Consider the following 23,936-nt stretch of genomic DNA (forward strand, 5'->3'; position numbering starts at 1 on the left):
AAAAAGCCCTTTTTAGGGCTGATACATCAGTCTGCTTTTATTTTATTTTTTTCTATATATATATTGCAGTTGCCTGCCTGTGTGTGAGAGGCCACAGGCCCACAGACTGTACTGTGTGCACACCACTCATATAGGGTGGCACAGTACCTTGCACACATAGTACCACTAATATTCTGAAGCTGCAGTGTTAGTTAGAGCAGGGAGAGTGCTGCTGGTGTTGCTGAATTAATAGCTAGGCCAGTGTTCTGTTTCCACCCCAGTCCTCAAAGACTCATCTGCTGTAAGGACAGCGTCCTGACAGCACCCCAAAAAGCCCTTTTTAGGGCTAGTACATCAGTCTGCTTTTTTTTTTATATATATATATATATATATATATATATATATATATATATATATATATATATATATACTGTATATATATATATATTGCAGTTGCCTGCCCTTGTGTGAGAGGCCACAGGCCCACAGACTGTACTGTGTGCACACCACTCATATAGGGTGGCACAGTACCTTGCATGCATAGTACCACTAATCTAAAAATAAATGACAGGCAGAGGCAGGCCACCCCACAGCAGCCATCGTGGTGCTGTGATTTCCTTTGGCCCTAGAATAATGCCCAGTGTTCAGAGGCCACGTACCCTGAACTCAAAAAATTCTGAGGACATAGTTGACTGGCTTACACAGGACACCCAATCTTCTAAGCTTCCGCTCGGAACCTTGACGCACCATCCTCCTCCAGCTCAGCTCTCAAGTTACCACTTGCCCGCCCACCGCCACCACCAACACTAGCACCACAGCCGCTTCACTTGATCTGTCAGAGGAGTTATATACACATCAGTTGGAAGAAATGAGTGATGCGCAACCATTATTGCCAGAGGATGTAGATAACAGGGATATGCCCCTGTCAGGCAGCATTACACACATGGACGTACGGTGTGATGATGATGTTGTACCCGCTGCTGCTGCCTTTGCTGAGTTGTCAAATACAGCGGTTGATGATGACGATGTGACGGTGGATGTCACGTGGGTGCCCGCTCCAAGAAAAGAAGAACAGGGGAAAAGTTCAGATGGGGACACAGAGAGGAGGAGGAGACCAGTTGGAAGCAGGTGGAGGTCATCGCAAGGAGCTAGTGGCACAGTCAGACAGCATGTATCGGCACCCAGGGTAGCCAGACAGCACGCCAATCAACGCATGCTGTTGCCACCACCAGAATGCCGTCATTGCAAAGCTCAGCAGTGTGGCATTTTTTTTGTGTGTCTGCCTCTGATAACAGCGATGCCATTTGCAACCTGTGCCAAAAGAAACTGAGTCGTGGGAAGTCCAACACCCACCTAGTTACAACTGCTTTGCAAAGGCACATGATCTCACATCACAAACGCCTATGGGATCAACATATGATGAGTACAAGCAGCACACAAACTCAAAGCCACCATCCTCCTTCTGGTCAAGCATCTTCAGCCATGTCAATCACTGCTGTCCTCCTTGCCCCCTCTCAACCACCCGCCACTCCGCCTCTCACCTTCAGCAGTTCCTGCTCATCTGCCCACAGTCAGGTGTCTGTCAAGGAAATGTTTGAGCGTAAGTAGCCAATGTCACAGAGTCACCCCCTTGCCCGACATCTGACAGCTGGCTTTTCGGAACTCTTAGCCCACCAGCTTTTACCATACAAGCTGGTGGAGTCTGAGGCCTTCAAAAAATTTGTAGTTATTGGGACACCACAGTGGAAGGTACACGGCCAAAATTTGTTTTCACAAAAGGCAATCCCCAACCTGTACTCTATTGTGGAAAAGGAAGTCATGGCATGTCTGGCACACAGTGTTGGGGCAAGGGTCCATCTGACCACTAATACCTGGTCTGCAAAGCACGGTCAGGGCAGGTATATCATGTACACTGCGCATTGGGTAAACCTGCTGACGGCTGCCAAGCATGGAATGCGTGGCTCTGCAGAGGAGTTGGTGACACCGCCACGACTTGCAGGCAGGCCTGCTGCCACCTCCTCTACTCCTCCTACTCTATCCTCTTCACTAACCTCCTCGGCTGAGTCCTCTTCGGCTGATGCATCTTGCTCCACATCAACTGCCCCCCCCCCAGCTCCCCAGGGGCTATTCCACATCCTGGATATGGAAGTGTCACTGTTAGGTACCTGTTAGGTAAAGTCCGAAGTGGAGCTTGAGTGCTGAGGATTCAGGCGAAAACGTAGTCAGAGATCAGGCCGGCAACAGATCGGGCAAAGCGGTATCCAAACACAATCCAAAGAATGGTCAGGCAGGCAGAAGTCACACACAAGCTGGCGGTGAAGTACAGATTCAGCAGGCTGAAGAGGGGGTCAAGAATACAGGCAAAAGTTCATACACGATAGTCAGTAAAAGAGCAAACAGCACACCCAGGAAGATATTCCAAAACAAACGGGCATTGAGGAACAGCAAGTGCTGCTATTTAAAGGTTGGATAAATAGTACATTGTTCACAATTGGTTAAATTGTACATTGTTCGCAGCTGGCAGCAGGTGGAGCTAGTGAGCCCAAAAGTAAAGCATCAGGCTGGAAAATCACTGCCAAAACTCCAGAGCTTCTTTTTTGGCACAACAGATAAGGCTGCAAGCTACGAAACAGGGAACCTCCCGGTTCAAGGACACCCTGGTACATGACAGGTACGCCGTCTTGGGGTTGACTTGCCTGAAAGCAGAGAGTCACACTGGACCAGCATTCCTGTCCACCCTGAATGCACAGGTGGATCAGTAGCTGACCCCGCACCAACTGGAGATCGGCAAAGTGGTGTGTGACAATGGAAGCAATTTGTTGGCGGCATTGAATTTGGGCAAGTTGACACATGTGCCGTGCAGGCCAGGAAGGTGTGTGGCCATATCAGGCGTTCCTATATGGCCATGGCACACTTTTCCGATATTCAGCGGCGAAACAACATGCCAGTGAGGTGCTTGATTTGCTAAAGCACGAAACGTTGGAATTCAACACTCCTAATGTTCGACCTCCTGCTCCAACAAGAAAAAGCCGTCAACAAGTATTTGTATGACCGGGGTGCTAGGACAGCCTCTGCAGAGCTGGATTTTTTTTGCAATGTTACTGGACGCTCATGCGCAATGCCTGTAGGCTCATGCGTCCTTTTGAGGAGGTGACAAACCTAGTCAATCGCACCGAAGGCACCATCAGCGACATCATCCCATTTGTTTTCTTCATGGAGCGTGCCCTGCGAAGAGTGCGGGATCAGGCCGTAGATGAGCGTGAAGAGGAAGAGTTGTGGTTACCATCACCACCAGAAACAGCCTTATCATCATCGCTTGCTGGACCTGCAGCAACGCTGGAAGAGGAGTCTGAGGAAGAAGAGTCAGAGGAGGAATGTGGCTTTGAGGAGGAGGAAGTCCAACCACAGCAGGCATCCCAGGGTGCTCTTTGTCACATATCTGGTACCCGTGGTGTTGTACGTGGCTGGGGGGAAGAACAGACCTTCGATGAGATCAGTGAGGACGAGGAATGGGACATGAGTAGCTCGGCATCCAACCTTGTACAAATGGGGTCTTTCATGCTGTCATGCCTGTTGAGGGACCCTCGTATAAAAAGGCTGAAGGAGAATGAGCTGTATTGGGTGGCCACGCTACTAGAGCCCCGGTATAAGCAGAAAGTGGCTGAAATGTTACTGAATTACCGGCAGTCGGAAAGGATGCAGCGGTTCCAAAAGAAGTTAAAAATTGTGCTTTACACAGCATATAAGGGTGATGTCACAGCACAACTGGAATCTAACAGGGGAAGAGGTGAAAGTAATCCTCCTCCTACCACGACCACGCCGGCAAGGACAGGACACTTTACAGACATGTTGTTGATGGAGGACATGCTGAGCTTTTTAAGTCCTACCCATCGCCACAGCCCTTTGGGGTCCACCCTCAGAGAATGACTCGACTGACAGGTAGCATACTACCTCGCCTTAACTGCAGATATCGACACTCTGAGGAGCGATGAACCCCTTGACTACTGGGTGTGCAGGCTTGACCTGTGGCCTGAGCTATCCCAACTTGCGATATATTTTCTGGCCTGCCCCGTTTCAAGTGTCCTGTCAGAAAGGACCTTCAGCGCAGCAGGAGGTATTGTCACTGAAAAGAGAAGTCGCCTAGGTCAAAAAAGTCTAGATTACCTCACCTTTATTAAGATTAGAGTTGAGCGGACACCTGGATGTCTGTGTTCGGCAGGTTCGGCCGAACTTGAAAAAAAAGTCCGGGTCCGTGTCCCGGACTTTTTCTGAACTTTACCCGGACACCGAACCCCATTGAAGTCAATGGGGACCCGAACTTTCAGGCACTAAAATGGCTCTAAAACACCAATGGAAAGGGCTAGAGTGCTGCAAATGGCAGCAAAACATAGTTAAGAGCATCCACAAATGTGGATAGGGAAATAACTTAAAACAACAAAAAAAAACAGAAAAATAAAACAATGTTCTTCATCTGTGAAGGACGAGGCCCATATGGAGTAGGAGGGAGGTTGAGGTGGTGGTGGATGTGGCGGTGTCATAGACCTGCGCACAGGGTGTGCCGGGTGTGCCTGGGCACACCCTAATCACCTAGGGCACATTAGCATTATCGCTCTGTTTGCCAGTGAGGAGATGGGAAAGATCTCCCTCGGACCTGCTCTGCCATAAGAGAAGTGCCACACACTTCTATTTCTCTTTGCCAGCAGGGAGAGTAATGTACCGGGGCCATATACCTGTAGGCAAACACATGAATGTGTATTTAAACTTTGGGATGCACACCCTAATGCAATAGGCTGCGCACACCTATGGGCGGTGTAGATGGAAGCGGCGGTGGAGGAGGACGAGGTAGCCAACACTGCTTTTTTTCAGTCATTTTAAATGAGGGTACACCCCAAAAGAGTGAGAAAGATCAAAAATAGAACAATGGCTGGGTAAGGTCGGTATCCATCTCTATTCTGCACAAGGTACGGAAAAGTCCTGTGGGATCCATGCCTGGTTCATTTTAATGAACGTGAGCTTGTCCACATTGTCTCTGGACAGGCGGCTGCGCTTGTCTGTAATAACGCCCCCAGCCGTGCTAAATACACGTTCAGATAATACACTGGCTGCAGGGCACGCCAGCACCTCCAAGGCGTAAAGGGCAAGCTCAGGCCATGTGCCCAATTTGGAGACCCAGAAGTTGAAGGGGGCAGACCCGTCATTCACTACATGTAGGCGTGTGCACACATACTGCTCCACGATGTTGGTAAAATGCTGCCTCCTGCTAAGACGTTAGATCTGAGCTGCTGGTGCTGCTGTTTGTTGTGGCGTGCTGACAAAGCTTTTCCACATTTCGGCCATGCTAACCCTGCCTTCTGAGGTGCTGGCGGTGCCCTGGTTGCATTGGCAACCTCTTCCTCCTCCTCCTCTGCCTTGGCCTTGTGCTTCCACTGTGGCCCCGCTGTCAGGTGGGAATGCCAGCAGCATCGCGTCTACCAGCGTGCGCTTGTACTCGCGCATCTTGCGATCGCGCTCCAGTGAGTGAATTAAGGATGGTACGTTGTCCTTGTAACGGGGATCCAGCAGTGTGGCCACCCAGTAATCAGCACAAGTTAGAATGTGGGCAACTCGGCGGTCGTTGTGGAGACACTGCAGTATGTAATGGCTCATGTGTGCCAGGCTGCCCAGAGGCAACGAAAGGCTGTCCTCTGTGGGAGGTGTATCGTCTGTGTCCTCTGTATCCCCCCAGCCACGACCAGTGATGGCCATGAGCTTGCCTGGGTGCCATCCTGCTGTGAACATGGTTCCATCTCCTCCTCCATCTCCTCCTCCTCATCCTCCTCATCCTCCAGAACTGTGCCCCTGCTGGACAATTGTGTCCCTGGCGTTTGTGGGTGCAGGAACCCACCCTCGGAGCCACTTGCGAATGACTGCCCTGATCCTTGGAAATGTTACCTCTTCATCCTCCTCCTCCTCATCCTGTGCAACATCCTCTTCCATCATCGCCCGAATCGTTTTTTGAAGGAGGCATAGAAGTGGGATAGTTAAGCTGACAACGGCGTCATCGGCACTGGCCATGTTGGTGGAGTACTCAAAACAGCGCAACAAGGCACACAGGTCTCGCATGGAGGCCCAGTTATTGGTGGTGAAGTGGTGCTGTTCCGCAGAGCGACTCACGAGTGCGTGCTGCAGCTGAAACTCCACTATGGCCTGCTGCTGCTCGCACAGTCTTTCCAGCATGTGCAAGGTGGAGTTCCACCTTGTGGGCACGTCACATATGAGGCGGTGAGCGGGAAGGCCGAAGTTACGCTGCAGCGCTGACAGGCGAGCAGCAGCAGGGTGAGAACGCCGAAAGTGCGCACAGACGGCCCGCACTTTCTGCAGCAGCTCTGACATATCGGGGTCATTTTTAAGGAACCTCTGCACCACCAAATTCAGCACATGCGCCAGGCAAGGGATGTGCGTCAAACCGGCTAGGCCCAGAGCTGCTATGAGATTTCGCCCGTTATCGCACACCAACAGGCAGGGCTTGAGGCTCGCTGGCAGCAATCACTCATTTGTCTGCTGTTCCATGCTCCTCCACAACTCCTGCGCGGTGTGTGGTTTTTCCCCCAAACAGGCAAGTTTTAAAACTGCCTGCTGTCGTTTACCCCTGGCCGTGCTGAAGTTGGTGGTGAAGGTGTTACGCTGACCGGATGAGGAGGCGGTAGAGGATGAGGAAGTGGAGTAGGAGGAGTTAGGAACAGGAGGCAAACTGAAGCGCCCTGCAATCCTCGGTGGTGGAAGGACATGCGCCAAATTGCTATCCGCCTCAGGCCCATCCGCCACTGCATTTACCCAGTGTGCCATTAGGGAGATATAATGCCCCTGACCATGCTTACTGGTCAACGTATCGGTAGTTAAGTGGACCTTGGCACAGATGGCGTTGCGCAGTTCACACCTGATTTTTTCCCCCACTTGGTTGTGCAGGGAAGGGATGGCTTGCCTGGAAAAGTAGTGGCGGCTGGGCACGACGTACTGTGGGACAGCCACCGACATAAGGCTTTTAAAACTGTGCGTCTCCACCAGACGGAATGACAGCTTTTCAAAGGCCAAGAATTTTGAAATGCTGGCATTCAGGGCCAGGGATCGCGGGTGGGTAGGGGGGTACTTCCTCTTCCTCTCAAGTGTTTGGGAGATGGAAAGCTGAACGCTTCCACGGGACATTGTGGAGATGGTTGGTGACCCAGGTGGTGGTGTTGCTGACAGATCGTCTGTTTGCGGGGTGGCAGGTGCCGGTATCACTACAGATGTGGATGGAGAGGCCGAGACTGCAGCAGCAGAAGAGGAAGCAGGAGAAGCCAGAGACCTTTCTTGGTTTTGAAGGTGTATACTCCACTGCAGCTCGTGCTTTGCACTTAGATGCCTGATCATGCAGGTTGTGCTCAGGTTGAGAAGGTTTATGCCTCGCTTCAGGCTCTGATTGCACAGGGTACAAACCACTCGTGTCCTGTCATCAGCACATTTTCTGAAGAACTTCCACGCTAGAGAACTCCTTTGAGCTTGCTTTGGTGCGCTCGTTCCCTTGCTGCATTGGGCAGTAGCAGGCATAGTGTCTAGGGCACGGCCGCTCCTCTTCTGCACCCTGCTCCCTCTTCTGCTGTGCTGGTGGCTCTGTGCGACCACCGCCTCTTCCTCCAAACTATTTAGGTCACCTGCATGACCTTCATTCCATGTGGGGTCGAGGACCTCATCGTCCTCCACATCATCTTCCACCCAGACTTCACCCCTACCCTCCTTGTCTGTCTCCACAATTCTGAATGCCGCAGCAGTTGGCACCTGCGTTTTGTCATCATCGGAGATGTGCTGCGATGGTCCTTCCATGTACTCATCTTGAGAAATAAGTGGTTGGGCATCGCTGCACTCAATCTCTTCCACTTCTGGGGCAGGGCTAGGTGGATGGCCCTGGGAAACCCTGCTGACAGAGTCATCAAAAAGAAGAAGAGACTAGGGTTGAGCGAACACAGACTGTATTATTCGTGTTCGTACCGAATAATTGGATTTTTTTTTACCCGAACACGGACACGAACACTTTACTGTATATTCGGGTAAAAATCAGCTTTCGGTCGTTTTATTTCCGGGTTTTGCATGCTTTGGCGCGCTTTTCATGGCGGGCTTTCAACAGCCAATCAACAAGCGTTTAACTGGTGTGCCTAAGCCACCCCAGCCATGCCTGCAAATGTATCAGTAGATGTGATTGGCCGTCTGAAGCATGTGACCAAGTCTTTATAAGTTCGAGGCAGCGCCGCTGCGGCGTCATTCTGCTGTTTAGATCAGGGAGAGAGCACACATCAACGTGCTGGCTGCTGATTAGGGACAGACAGGAAAAAAAAACATTTGTGTCCGGATAGAATTGAGGGACAGGTCGGAGTGTGTTAGGCAGGGCGAGTTGTAGGCATTTTAGGGAGAGAGTCTGCTGATTTTAGGGACAGTGCGTTCTACAAACTACAATCGACATTGCTGTGTGGGGTGGGGTTTGCAGTCACCCGATCTACGATCTTATAAATCCTGTTAGGGAGAGAGTCTGCTGATTTTTAGGGAAAGTGTGTTCTACAAACTACAATCGATATTGCTGTGTGGGGTGGGGTTTGCAGTCACCCGATCTACGATCTTATCAATCCTGTTAGGGATAGAGTCTGCTGATTTTTAGGGAAAGTGTGTTCTACAAACTACAATCGATATTGCTGTGTGGGGGTGAAGTTTGCAGTCACCCGATCTACAATCTTATCAATCCTGTTAGGGATAGAGTCTGCTGATTTTTAGGGAAAGTGTGTTCTACAAACTACAATCGATATTGCTGTGTGGTGTGGGATAGGAGATAGGCAGGTGTCAGTGGTCCACATCCATTTTGCTGTGCGTGGGCTGCAGTGAACACAATCTTTTTGGGGTGCAGTGAACACAATCTTTTTGGGGTGCAGTGAACGCAATCTTTTTGGGGTACAGTGAACACAATCTTTTTGGGGTGCAGTGAACACAATCTTTTTTGCCCACTGAGGAGGAGGGAGAAAAGTATTTTTCTATCAGGCACTGTGTGCAGCCTTTTTCCTTCAGCTGTGCTGTGCTGAGTGACTGATCATACACTGCTGTGTTCAGTTCACATGTGCTAATATTGAGTGGTTTCAAAAATCATACACTTTTTTTTCTATTCCACTATTCAATATACAGCCTTGGGTTAAAAAAATTAAGCTGTGGCCTGCAGCAGAGCTGAATGATATTTGGGGTTTTTGGGGTTCATCTCATACTTCTGAAGATTTGAGGGTGCTGCCTGTTCCATACTCCTCATTCAGCCTTTTAGGGGTACAAACAATAGTAATTGGGGCCTAGTGTGGTTGTGTACGTGTGATATACATACACTTTTTTGATCATATTTTCTATTCCGCTATTTAATCAAAAACCTTTGGGGATCAGTTAAATTGGGGGATAGTCTGTGTTGGTACGTGTGAGAGAGATCCACCTTTCCAAGTTTTTGGGGTTCATCTCATACTTCTGAAGATTTGAGGGTGCTGCCTGTTCCATACTCCCCCCCCTACTCCTCATCCAGCCTTTTAGGGGTACAAAAAATAGTAATTGGGGCCTAGTGTGGTTGTGTACGTGTGATATACATACACTTTTTTTGATCATATTTTCTATTCCGCTATTTAATCAAAAACCTTTGGGGATCAGTTAAATTGGGGGATAGTCTGTGTTGGTACGTGTGAGAGAGATCCACCTTTCCAAGTTTTTGGGGTTCATCTCATACTTCTGAAGATTTGAGGGTGCTGCCTGTTCCATACTCCCCCTACTCCTCATCCAGCCTTTTAGGGGTACAAAAATAGTAATTGGTGCCTAGTGTGGTTGTGTACGTGTGATATACATACACTTTTTTTATCATATTTTCTATTCCGCTATTTAATCAAAAACCTTTGGGGATCAGTTAAATTGGGGGATAGTCTGTGTTGGTACGTGTGAGAGAGATCCACCTTTCCAAGTTTTTGGGGTTCATCTCATACTTCTGAAGATTTGAGGGTGCTGCCTGTTCCATACTCCCCCTACTTCTCATCCAGCCTTTTAGGGGTACAAACAATAGTAATTGGGGCCTAGTGTGGTTGTGTACGTGTGATATACTGTACATACACTTTTTTTGATCATATTTTCTATTCCGCTATTTAATCAAAAACCTTTGGGGATCAGTTAAATTGGGGGATAGTCTGTATTGGTATGTGTGAAAGAGATCCACCTTTCCAAGTTTTTGGGGTTCATCTCATACTTCTGAAGATTTGAGGGTGCTGCCTGTTCCATACTCCCCCCTACTCCTCATCCAGCCTTTTAGGGGTACAAACAATAGTAATTGGGGCCTAGTGTGGTTGTGTACGTGTGATATACATACACTTTTTTTGATCATATTTTCTATTCCGCTATTTAATCAAAAACCTTTGGGGATCAGTTAAATTGGGGGATAGTCTGTGTTGGTACGTGTGAGAGAGATCCACCTTTCCAAGTTTTTGGGGTTCATCTCATACTTCTGAAGATTTGAGGGTGCTGCCTGTTCCATACTCCCCCCCTACTCCTCATCCAGCCTTTTAGGGGTACAAACAATAGTAATTGGGGCCTAGTGTGGTTGTGTACGTGTGATATATATACACTTTTTTTGATCATATTTTCTATTCCGCTATTTAATCAAAAACCTTTGGGGATCAGTTAAATTGGGGGATAGTCTGTGTTGGTACGTGTGAGAGAGATCCACCTTTCCAAGTTTTTGGGGTTCATCTCATACTTCTGAAGATTTGAGGGTGCTGCCTGTTCCATACTCCCCCTACTCCTCATCCAGCCTTTTAGGGGTACAAAAATAGTAATTGGTGCCTAGTGTGGTTGTGTACGTGTGATATACATACACTTTTTTTATCATATTTTCTATTCCGCTATTTAATCAAAAACCTTTGGGGATCAGTTAAATTGGGGGATAGTCTGTGTTGGTACGTGTGAGAGAGATCCACCTTTCCAAGTTTTTGGGGTTCATCTCATACTTCTGAAGATTTGAGGGTGCTGCCTGTTCCATACTCCCCCTACTTCTCATCCAGCCTTTTAGGGGTACAAACAATAGTAATTGGGGCCTAGTGTGGTTGTGTACGTGTGATATACTGTACATACACTTTTTTTGATCATATTTTCTATTCCGCTATTTAATCAAAAACCTTTGGGGATCAGTTAAATTGGGGGATAGTCTGTGTTGGTACGTGTGAGAGATCCACCTTTCCAAGTTTTTGGGGTTCATCTCATACTTCTGAAGATTTGAGGGTGCTGCCTGTTCCATACTCCCCCTACTCCTCATCCAGCCTTTTAGGGGTACAAAAATAGTAATTGGTGCCTAGTGTGGTTGTGTACGTGTGATATACATACACTTTTTTTATCATATTTTCTATTCCGCTATTTAATCAAAAACCTTTGGGGATCAGTTAAATTGGGGGATAGTCTGTGTTGGTACGTGTGAGAGAGATCCACCTTTCCAAGTTTTTGGGGTTCATCTCATACTTCTGAAGATTTGAGGGTGCTGCCTGTTCCATACTCCCCCTACTTCTCATCCAGCCTTTTAGGGGTACAAACAATAGTAATTGGGGCCTAGTGTGGTTGTGTACGTGTGATATACTGTACATACACTTTTTTTGATCATATTTTCTATTCCGCTATTTAATCAAAAACCTTTGGGGATCAGTTAAATTGGGGGATAGTCTGTATTGGTACGTGTGAAAGAGATCCACCTTTCCAAGTTTTTGGGGTTCATCTCATACTTCTGAAGATTTGAGGGTGCTGCCTGTTCCATACTCCCCCCTACTCCTCATCCAGCCTTTTAGGGGTACAAACAATAGTAATTGGGGCCTAGTGTGGTTGTGTACGTGTGATATACATACACTTTTTTTGATCATATTTTCTATTCCGCTATTTAATCAAAAACCTTTGGGGATCAGTTAAATTGGGGGATAGTCTGTTTTGGTACGTGTGAGAGAGATCTACCTTTCTAAGTTTTTGGGGTTCATCTCATACTTCTGAAGATTTGAGGGTGCTGCCTGTTCCATACTCCTCCTACTCCTCATCCTGCCTTTAGGGGTACAAACAATAGTAATTGGGGCCTAGTGTGGTTGTGTACGTGTGAGATACATACACTTTTTTTGATCATATTTCCTATTCCGCTATTCAATAAAAACCTTTGGGGATCAATTAAATTGCGGGATAGTCTGTGTTGGTACGTGTGAGATCCACCTCTGCAAGTTTTTGGGGTTCATCTCATACTTCCGAAGATTTGAGGGTGCTGCCTGTTCCAAACTCCTCCTACTCCTCATCCTGCCTTTAGGGGTACAAACAATAGTAATTGGGGCCTAGTGTGGTTGTGTACGTGTGATATACATACACTTTTTTTTGGATCATATTTTCTATTCTGCTATTTAATCAAAACCTTTGGGTATAAACAATTAAATTGAGTGATAGTCTGTGTCGGTACGTGTGAGATACACCTTTCCAATTTTTGGGGCGCATCTCATACTGCCGAGGATTTGAGGGTGCTTCAGTCTGCCTCCTGCCTGTTCCGAACTCCTCCTACTCCTCATCCTGCCTTTAGGGTAGAAAAAATTGTAATCGGGGCCTAGTTTGTGTTTGTACGTGTGAGATACACCGTTTTGTACAATTTGTCCTATTCCGCTATGCAATATACACCCTCTTTGAGTGTAAAAAAATAAATTGCGGGATAGTCTGTACTGGTACATGTGAGATACACCTTTTTAAATTTGTTTGGCGCATCTCCTTCTACCGCCGAGGATTGCAGGGCGCTTCAGTTTGCCTCCTGTTCCCAACTCCTCCTACTCCTCTTCCTCATCCTGCCTTTAGGGTACAAAAAATTGTAATCGGGGCCTAGTTGGTGTTTGTACGTGTGAGATACACCGTTTTGTAAAATTTGTCCTATTCCGCTATTCAATATACACCCTGTTTGAGTGTAAAAAATTAAATTGCGGGATAGTCTGTATCGGTACATGTGAGATACACCTTTTTAAATTTGTTTGGCGCATCTCCTTCCACCGCCAAGGATTGCAGGGCGCTTCAGTTTGCCTCCTGTTCCCAACTCCTCCTACTCCTCTTCCTCATCCTCCCTTTAGGGTACAAAAAATTTGAATCGGGCCTAGTCTGTGTTTGTACGTGTGAGATACACCATTTTTTTATCCTTTTTCCTATTCCGCTATTCAATATACACCCTTTTGGGGTAAAAAACATTAAATTGCGGCATAGTTTGCATATTTGACTGTCAGATACACCCGTGCGATACTGTTGTTGTTTTGTTCCGCTATTCAATAAACACCTTTCTAGGGCAAGATCATAAATTACAGAAATATGAGGAGACCGTCAAATAGGGGCCGTGGCCTGGGTCGTGGTGCTGCTGGTAGAGCTCCTGTTGCAAGGAGAGGACGTGGTCGATTTGTGCCAGCTACACGCACAAGTGAAACACCTTCCACAAGTGTGAGTAGGCGACAGAACCTGCATCAGTATTTGGTAGGGCATAATGCGCCTCTAGACGTGATGAGGCCTGAAGAAGTACAGGCGATAGTAGATTGGGTTGCTGACAGTGCCTCCAGTTCCTTCACATTGTCTCCCACCCAGTCTACTGCAGAAAGGTCAGAGTTGGCACCTGCAGCCAATGTCCAACCGTCTTTCACCACACCCCCTTGGAAATCAGGCAAGCAGTCTGAGCCCCAATCCATACAGCAGTCTCTTCTTCTTTTTGAGGACTCTGTCAGCAGGGTTTCCCAGGGCCATCCACCTAGCCCTGCCCCAGAAGTTGAAGAGATTGAGTTCAGCGATGCCCAACCACTTATTTCTCAAGATGAGTACATGCAAGGACCATCGCAGCACGTCTCCGATGATGACGAAACGCAGGTGCCAACTGCTGTGGCTTTCAGCATTGTGGAGACCGACAAGGAGGGCAGGGGTGAAGACTGGGTGGAAGATGATGTGGAGGATGATGAGGTCCTCGACCCCACATGGAATGAACATTATGCAGGTGACCTGAGTAGTTTGGAGGAAGAGGCGGTGGTCGCACAGAGCCACCAGCACAGCAGAAGAGGGAGCAGGGTGCAGAAGCAGAGCGGCCGTGCCCTAGACACTACGCCCGCTACTGCCCAACGCAGCAAGGGAACGAGCGCACCAAAGTCAGCTCAAAGGACTTCTCTAGCGTGGAAGTTCTTTAGAAAATGTGCTGATGACAGGACACGAGTGGTTTGCACCCTGTGCAATCAGAGCCTGAAGCAAGGCATAAACCTTCTTAACCTGAGCACAACCTGCATGATCAGGCATCTAAGTGCAAAGCACGAGCTGCAGTGGAGTACACACCTTCAAAACCAAGAAACGTCTCTGGCTCATCCTGCTTCCTCTTCTGCTGCAGTCTCGGCCGCTCCAGCCACATCTGTAGTGATACCGGCACCTGCCACCCCGCAAACAGAGGATCTGTCAGCAACACCACCACCTGGGTCACCAACCATCTCCACAATGTCCCGTGGAAGCGTTCAGCTTTCCATCTCCCAAACACTTGAGAGGAAGAGGAAGTACCCCCCTACCCACCCGCGATCCCTGGCCCTGAATGCCAGCATTTCAAAATTCTTGGCCTTTGAAATGCTGTCATTCCGTCTGGTGGAGACGCACAGTTTTAAAAGCCTTATGTCGGTGGCTGTCCCACAGTACGTCGTGCCCAGCCGCCACTACTTTTCCAGGCAAGCCATCCCTTCCCTGCACAACCAAGTGGGGGAAAAAATCAGGTGTGCACTGCGCAACGCCATCTGTAGCAAGGTCCACCTAACTACCGATACGTGGACCAGTAAGCACGGTCAGGGGCGTTATATCTCCCTAACGGCACACTGGGTAAATGCAGTGACGGATGGGCCTGAGGCGGATAGCAATTTGGTGCATGTCCTTCCACCACCGAGGATTGCAGGGCGCTTCAGTTTGCCTCCTGTTCCTAACTCCTCCTACTCCGCTTCCTCATCCTCTACCGCCTCCTCATCCGGACAGCGTAACACCTTCACCACCAACTTCAGCACGGCCAGGGGTAAACGACAGCAGGCAGTTTTACAACTTGCCTGTTTGGGGGACAAACCACACACCGCGCAGGAGTTGTGGAGGAGCATGGAACAGCAGACAAATGAGTGGTTGCTGCCAGCGATCCTCAAGCCCGGCCTGGTGGTGTGCGATAACGGGCGAAATCTCATAGCAGCTCTGGGCCTAGCCGGTTTGACGCACATCCCTTGCCTGGCACATGTGCTGAATTTGGTGGTGCAGAGGTTCCTTAAAAATGACCCCGATATGTCAGAGCTGCTGCAGAAAGTGAGGGCCGTCTGTGCGTCTCACCCTGCTGCTGCTCGCCTGTCAGCGCTGCAGCGTAACTTCGGCCTTCCCGCTCATCGCCTCATATGTGACGTGCCCACAAGGTGGAACTCCACCTTGCACATGCTGCAAAGACTGTGCGAGCAGCAGCAGGCCATAGTGGAGTTTCAGCTGCAGCACGCACGCGTGAGTCGCTCTGCGGAACAGCACCACTTCACCACCAATAACTGGGCCTCCATGCAAGACCTGTGTGCCTTGTTGCGCTGTTTTGAGTACTCCACCAACATGGCCAGTGCCGATGACGCCGTTCTCAGCTTAACTATCCCACTTCTATGCCTCCTTGAAAAAACAATTCGGGCGATGATGGAAGAGGATGTGGCACAGGATGAGGAGGAGGAGGAGGATGAGGAGGTAACATTTCCAAGGCTTTCAGGGCAGTCATTCGCAAGGGGCTCCGAGGGTGGGTTCCTGCACACACAAACGCCAGGGACACAATTGTCCAGGAGGGGCACAGTTCTGGAGGATGAGGAGGAGGAGCTGGAGGAGGAGATGGAACCATGTTCACAGCAGGGTGGCACCCAGGCCAGCTCATGGCCATCACTGGTGCGTGGCTGGGGGGATACAAAGGACACGGACGATACACATCCCACAGAGGACAGATTTTCGTTGCCTTTGGGCAGCCTGGCACACATGAGCGATTACGGGTGCACCGTGCAGGGACCAGCAACTGAGCGGAGGTGGAGGATGGGAGCCGAGGCAGAGAGCGGCGGCGGCGGCGGCGGAGGTCAGAACCCGCCTTCCTTAGTGCCTGGAAGAAGAGGAGGAGGACCGTCCGTGCCCAGTGAGGAGGAGGAGACATCCGTCCCAGTGTGTGTGTGTGTGTGTCAGCAGCTGTGAGTAGAGCAGCAGCTGCAAACAGGGGGAAAGCTGTGTGACTGTACTCTGTAAGAAATCAATAGCTGTTTGTCTGTACTGCGACTGACTGCTGTGTGACTGTCTCTGCAACTGAGTACCTGGGAAGTCTGGTAAGTATCCTTGCGACTGGTGAGTATCCTTGCAACTGGTAAGTATCCTTGCGACTGGTGAGTATCTTGTGACTGGTGAGTATCATTGCGACTGGTGAGTATCTTTGCGACTGGTGAGTATCTTTGCGACTGGTGAGTGTCCTTGCGACTGGTGAGTATCTTTGCGACTGGTGAGTGTCCTTGCGACTGGTGAGTATACTTGCGACAGGTGAGTATCCTTGCGACTGGTGAGTATCTTTGCGACTGGTGAGTATCTTTGCGACTGGTGAGTGTCCTTGCGACTGGTGAGTATCTTTGCGACTGGTGAGTATCTTTGCGACTGGTGAGTGTCTTTGCGACTGGTGAGTGTCTTTGCGACTGGTGAGTGTCCTTGCGACTGGTGAGTATCCTTGCGACAGGTGAGTATCCTTGCGACTGGTGAGTATCTTTGCGACTGGTGAGTATCCTTGCGACTGGTGAGTATCTTTGCGACTGGTGAGTATCTTTGCGACTGGTGAGTGTCCTTGCGACTGGTGAGTATCCTTGCGACAGGTGAGTATCTTTGCGACTGGTGAGTATCTTTGCGACTGGTGAGTATCTTTGCGACTGGTGAGTGTCCTTGCGACTGGTGAGTATCCTTGCGACAGGTGAGTATCCTTGCGACAGGTGAGTATCCCTGCGACTGGTGAGTATCTTTGCGACTGGTGAGTATCTTTGTGACTGGTGAGTATCATTGCGACTGGTGAGTATCTTTGCGACTGGTGAGTATCTTTGCGACTGGTGAGTATCTTTGCGACTGGTGAGTGTCCTTGCGACTGGTGAGTATCTTTGCGACTGGTGAGTATCTTGCGACTGGTGAGTATCTTTGCGACTGGTGAGTATCTTTGCGACTGGTGAGTATCTTGCGACTGGTGAGTATCTTTGCGACTGGTGAGTATCCTTGCGACTGGTGAGTACCTTGTGACGGGTGAGTATCCTTGCAACTGGTGAGTATCCTTGCAACTGGTGAATATCCTTGCACTGGTGAGTATCCTTGCGACTGGTGAAGTAGCTTGCGACTGGTGAGTATCTTGCGACTGGTGAGTATCCTTGCGACTGGAAGTATCTTTGCGACTGGTGAGTGTCCTTGTGACTGGTGAGTATCTTTGCGACTGGTGAGTATCTTTGCGACTGGTGAGTATCCTTGCGACTGGTGAGTATCCTTGCGACTGGTGAAGTATCTTGCGACGGGTGAGTATCCTTGCGACTGGTGAGTATCCTTGCGACTGGTGAAGTAGCTTGCGACTGGTGAGTATCTTTGCGACTGGTGAGTATCCTTGCGACTGGTGAGTATCTTGCGACTGGTGAGTATCTTGCGACTGGTGAGTATCTTGCGACTGGTGAGGATCCTTGCAACTGGTGAGGATCCTTGCGACTGGTGAGTATCTAGTGACTGGTGAGGGTATTAGCGACTGGTGGGTACCCCAGGTTTTGTACCAGGGAAGTTAGAGGTAGTGTAGGTAAGGAAGAGCAGGTCGTTAATATTATCCCCATAGAGTAGAGGGTAATAATGTCCGACAGGATTGGGGATGCCACTCAGTGCACTTCTTGCGGCATGTATGCGTTCCTTGATGAACCAATCGAGGACGAATACTGCTGTGCAAGATGTGAGCGACTTGTTGCTCTGGAAGCCCACATCGTGGATCTAGAGAACACAGTGACAAGACTGCGTGGCATCTACAACCTGGAAAGGAGCTTGGACTTTACCCATCAGGCGCTGGCAGGGGTCAGCATAGAGGAGGAAGGAATAGAGGAGACGCAAGCAGCAGAGGTACGCAGCTGGGTGACTGTTAGGAATGTTAGGGGGAGGAGAGTCAGGGAGGCCAGTCCTGAGTTGGTACACCCTAACATGTTTGCCGAGTTGCAGGTTGAGGGGGATATCAACTCAGGGGTGGCAGAGCTGGAGCATGCGCCCTCCCCCAGCTGCCAGGGGAGGGACGGCTCCAGGAAGAAGGGGGGCCGTAACTCAGGAAAGGTTAGAAAGGTTGTGGTAGTTGGGGACTCAATTATCAAGAGGACAGAGAGGGAAATCTGTAAAAAAGATCGCGTGAACCGAACAGTTTGTTGTTTACCGGGCGCCCGAGTTCGGCACATCGCAGATCTGGCAGACAGATTGTTGGGCGGGGCTGGGGATGACCCAGCGGTCATGGTGCATGTGGGCACTAATGACAAAGTTAAAGGTAGGTGGAGGATCCTTAAGAACGATTTCAGGGACTTAGGTAATAGATTGAGGAAAAGGACCTCCAAGGTGGTTTTCTCTGAAATACTGCCTGTACCTCGAGCCACACAGGAGAGGCAGAAGGAGCTTAGGGAAGTTAACAAGTGGCTGAGGAATTGGTGTAGGAAGGAGGGGTTTGGGTTCCTGGAGAACTGGGCTGACTTCTCAGTCGGCTACCGGCTCTTTAGTAAGGATGGGCTGCACCTTAATGGGGACGGTACAGCTCTTTTGGGGAGAAAGATGGCCACCGAGTTGGAGGGGCTTTTAAACTAGGAGACGGGGGGGAGGGCTCAGAAATAGAATCAGTCAGGAGGGAGCAGAGGACTGAAGGCAGTTGTAGGGTCAATAGCGACAGTAGGTCAACAACATCAATTGGCGGGTCTGTGTGGGAGAACAGCAGACCAAACAGAAATAAACAAAACCGCCAATCACGTTTAACTTCCGTAAAACTAAGAGGGGTATATGCTAATGCCAGGAGCCTAGCTAATAAGATGGATGAGTTGGACATGTTAGTACATGAGGAGGACATAGACCTTGTGGGAATAACGGAGACTTGGTTCGACTCCTCACATGACTGGCTGGCCAATATCCAAGGGTATTCGGTGTACCGGAAGGACAGGGTTGGTAAAAGAGGGGGAGGGGTATGTCTCTATGTCAAGAACAATATAAAGGTGCTAGAAAGGAGTGACATTACGGATGGGATGAGCATGGATTTAGAATCTGTGTGGGTTGAACTCGATAGGGAAGAAGATAAGGGAAAAGTAGTTGTGGGGGTTTGCTATAGGCCACCTAACCAAGGGGAGGAGGTAGAGCTGGAATTTTTAGCACTAATAGGTAAAGCGGCAAAACTAGGATCAGTCATCATATTGGGGGACTTCAATTATCCCGACATTGACTGGGAAGAGGGGACTGCACACTCGCATAAGGCCCGGCTATTCACGGAAACCTTACAGGATAACTACATGTCGCAGTTGGTGGATTCCCCTACTAGAGAGAATGCTATCCTGGATCTATTGATCACTAATGACCCAGACATAATCTCGGAGGTAGGAGTCCAGGACAACCTGGGCTCTAGCGATCACAGGATGATCACATTTAGTATAAATAACAATATAAAAAGGCAAGTGGGGAACATAAGAACCCTAAACTTCAGAAGGGCAGACTTTCCAAAATTGTACTCATTGATGGAAAGGGTAAACTGGGACCAAACCCTGGGATCACTGACCACAGAGGAAAAATGGGAATGCTTTAGAACAATATTAAGCAAAGGCATCTTGCAGTGCATTCCTATGGGGAATAAATTTAGAAGAGACAAAGCCAAACCTGGCTGGCTAAACCGTAGCGTTAAAAAACTTATTAGGGGAAAAAAATTGGCCTTCAAGAAATATAAATCAGAGGGCACCGTATCGGCCTTCCAGCAATACAAGGAGGAAAATAAGAAGTGTAAACACGAAATCAAGATGGCTAAAATCAACTTTGAGAGACAAATAGCGGAGGATAGTAAAAAAAACCCAAAGAAATTCTTTAAATATATCAACAGCAAAAAAACTAGGGCAGAGCATATTGCACACATAATTAGCGATGATGGGAGGATGGTTACAGAGGACACTGAAAAAGCAACCATGCTGAATTCTTTTTTCTCGTCAGTCTTTACGCAGGAAAAGGAAGGGTACACTGACCATGACTGTATGGTTAGTGGTAATACACAGGACTTGCCACTATGGCTAACAGAGGGGGAAATCAGGGAAAGACTGGATAAACTTAACACAAACAAATCACCAGGCCCGGATGGCGTACATCCGAGAGTGCTCAAGGAACTCAGTATGGTTATATCTAGACCACTGTTCCTGATCTTTGCTGACAGTATTAGGACAGGAGATGTACCAGGGGATTGGAGGAAGGCTAACGTGATTCCGATATTCAAAAAGGGCCAGAGACATATCCCGGGAAATGATAGGCCTGTCAGTCTGACATCAATAATATGTAAACTTTTGGAGGGGATGATAAGGGACTATATCGTAGAGTATGCTAAAGACAACAACATCATCAGTAGTAACCAGCACGGGTTTACAAATGGGCAATCTTGTCAAACCAATCTCTTAGCATTCTACGAGGAAGTGAGCTGTGAGCTAGATAGGGGGAGACCAGTGGATGTGGTGTACTTGGATTTCGCTAAGGCGTTTGATACAGTTCCCCACAAGCGCTTAATTTATAAAATAAGGTCTGCAGGTATCGACAGCAGGGTTTGCTCTTGGATACGGAATTGGCTAAAAGGCCGTGTCCAAAGGGTAGTAATAAACAGCGCATACTCAGACTGGTCTGAGGTAGTAAGCGGGGTGCCCCAGGGCTCAGTCCTGGGACCAACCTTGTTCAATTTATTCATAAACAGCATTGAGGACGGGATCAGTAGTTCGTTATCAGTTTTTGCAGATGACACAAAATTGGCCAGGGCAATAACTGCACAGCATGAAGCAGATATCCTACAGAATGACCTGGACAAAATTACGGAGTGGGCAACGACATGGCAAATGAGGTTTAATGTGGAGAAGTGTAAGGTTTTGCACTTGGGGACCAAAAACATAAAAACACAATACACGTTAGGAGGGGAACCCTTGGGGGAATCAAAAATGGAGAAGGATCTGGGAGTCTTAGTTGATGATAGATTAGGCAACAGCATGCAATGCCAAGCGGCAGCTTCCAAAGCCAACAGAATATTAGCATGCATAAAGAAAGGGATGTATTCCAGAGATAAGACTATAATCCTTCCACTTTATAAAACTCTGGTCCGACCGCATCTGGAGTATTCTGTCCAGTTCTGGTCGCCAGTCCTCAGGAGGGATGTGTTGGAGCTGGAGAAAGTCCAGAGAAGGGCAACTAAACTGATTAGGGGGTTGGAGGACCTTACCTATGAAGAGCGGCTGCAATCGCTCGATTTATTTTCCCTGGAGAAAAGACGTCTGAGAGGGGACATGATAGCAATTTATAAATATCTTAATGGGGATCTCAGCTTAGAAGAAAAGCTGTTCATTCGAAGGAATTGCATGAGGACTCGAGGACATACAATGCGATTAGAGGAGAAGCGTTTTAACCTCAGGCAACGTGGGGGGTTCTTTACTGTTAGGGCTACAAGATTGTGGAATTGTCTACCACAAGAGGTGGTTTCTGCGGGTAGTATGGTGACTTTCAAAAGACTCTTAGACTTACATCTCAAGGATCAGGAGATTGAGGGCTATGTTAGATGATTACAGTCACACACACCTACACAGGTTGAACTGGATGGACTATTGTCTTTATTCAACCTCACCTACTATGTAACTATGTAACTATGTATGCTGCAGTGTCTCCACAACGACCGCCGAGTTGCCCACATTCTAACTTGTGCTGATTACTGGGTGGCCACGCTGCTGGATCCCCGTTACAAGGACAACGTACCGTCCTTAATTCACTCACTGGAGCGCGATCGCAAGATGCGCGAGTACCAGCGCACGCTGGTAGATGCGATGCTGCTGGCATTCCCACCTGACAGCGGGGCCACAGTGGAAGCACAAGGCAGAGGAGGAGGAGGAGGAGGAAGAGGTCGCCAACGCAACCAGGGCACCGCCAGCACCTCAGAAGGCAGGGTTAGCATGGCCGAAATGTGGAAAAGCTTTGTCAGCACGCCACAACAAACAGCAGCACCAGCAGCTCATATGGAACGTCTTAGCAGGAGGCAGCATTTTACCAACATGGTGGAGCAGTATGTGTGCACACGCCTACATGTAGTGAATAACGGGTCTGCCCCCTTCAACTTCTGGGTCTCCAAATTGGGCACATGGCCTGAGCTTGCCCTTTACGCCTTGGAGGTGCTGGCGTGCCCTGCAGCCAGTGTATTATCTGAACGGGTATTTAGCATGGCTGGGGGCGTTATAACAGACAAGCGCAGCCGCCTGTCCAGAGACAATGTGGACAAGCTCACGTTCATTAAAATGAACCAGGCATGGATCCCACGGGACTTTTCCGTACCTTGTGCAGAATAGCGATGGATACCGACCTTACCCACCCATTGTTCCATTTTTGCTCTTTCTCACTCTTTTGGGGTGTACCCTCATTTAAAATTTGTGAAAAGAAGCAGTGTTGGCTACCTCGTCCTCCTCAGGGCCAGATTAACGTAGGGGCTATTGGAGCTGCAGCTCCAGGCCCCTACCTTTATATAGGCCCCGGGTTGGCCATATTCACTGTTACCGCTCTTCTGTCACTTGTAAACACAGAAGTCTGGCTTCTATGCTCGCTTCCCCAGGCAGCTCCCTCAGAACCTCCCCACACAGCACGAAGGCCGGACAAGGAGGGACAGTTGCCGATGCATGGATGTGTTTATGGGCTTCAGAGACAGCATCCAATGTTGAATTAGGCATGCATGGCTGCACCCTTCCTCCTCTGGGTGCATGCCAAGGCACGGCCCTTAAGGCCCTTCAAAATCCTCAGCACCAAGCCCATGATGCTCTTAATCTGGCCCTGGTCCTCCTCCACCGCCGCTTCCACCTACACCGCCCATAGGTGAGCGCAGCCTATTGCATTAGGGTGTGCACCCCAAAGTTTAAATACACATGCATGTGTTTGTCTACATGTACATGGCCCCGATACATTACTCTCCCTGCTGGCAAAGTGAAATAGAGCAGAGCAGGTCCGAGGGAGATCTTTCCCATCTCCTCACTGGCAAACAGAGCGATAATGCTAATGTGCCCTAGGTGATTAGGGTGTGCCCAGGTACACCCGGCACACCCTGTGCGCACGCCTATGACACCGCCACATCCACCACCACCTCAACCTCCCTCCTACTCCATATGGGCCTCGTCCTTCAGAGATGAAGAACATTGTTTTATTTTTCTGTTTTTTTTTTGTTGTTTTAAGTTATTTCCCTATCCACATTTGTTTGCAGAGAGCTTGCCATGCTCTTAACTACGTTTTGCTGCCATTTGCAGCACTCTAGCCCTTTCCTTTGGTGTTTTAGAGCCATTTTAGTGCCTGAAAGTTCGGGTCCCCATTGACTTCAATGGGGTTCGGTGTCCGGGAAAAGTTAGGCAAAAGTCCGGGACACGGACCCGGACTTTTTTTAAAGTTCGGCCGAACCCGCCGAACACGGACATCCAGGTGTCCGCTCAACTCTAGAAGAGACTGCTGCATGACTTGGGGCTCAGACTGCTTGCCTGATTTGCAAGGGGGTGAGGTGAAAGACGGTTGGACATTGGCTGCAGGTGCCAACTCTGACCTTTCTGCAGTAGACTGGGTGGCAGACAATGTGAAGGAACTGGAGGCACTGTCAGCAACCCAATCTACTATCGCCTGTAATTCTTCTGTCCTCATCACTT

The sequence above is a fragment of the Pelophylax lessonae genome (genome assembly GCF_965119305.1).
Source record: "Pelophylax lessonae genome assembly, chromosome: 12".
In the NCBI taxonomy this organism is placed as follows: Eukaryota; Metazoa; Chordata; class Amphibia; order Anura; family Ranidae; genus Pelophylax; species Pelophylax lessonae.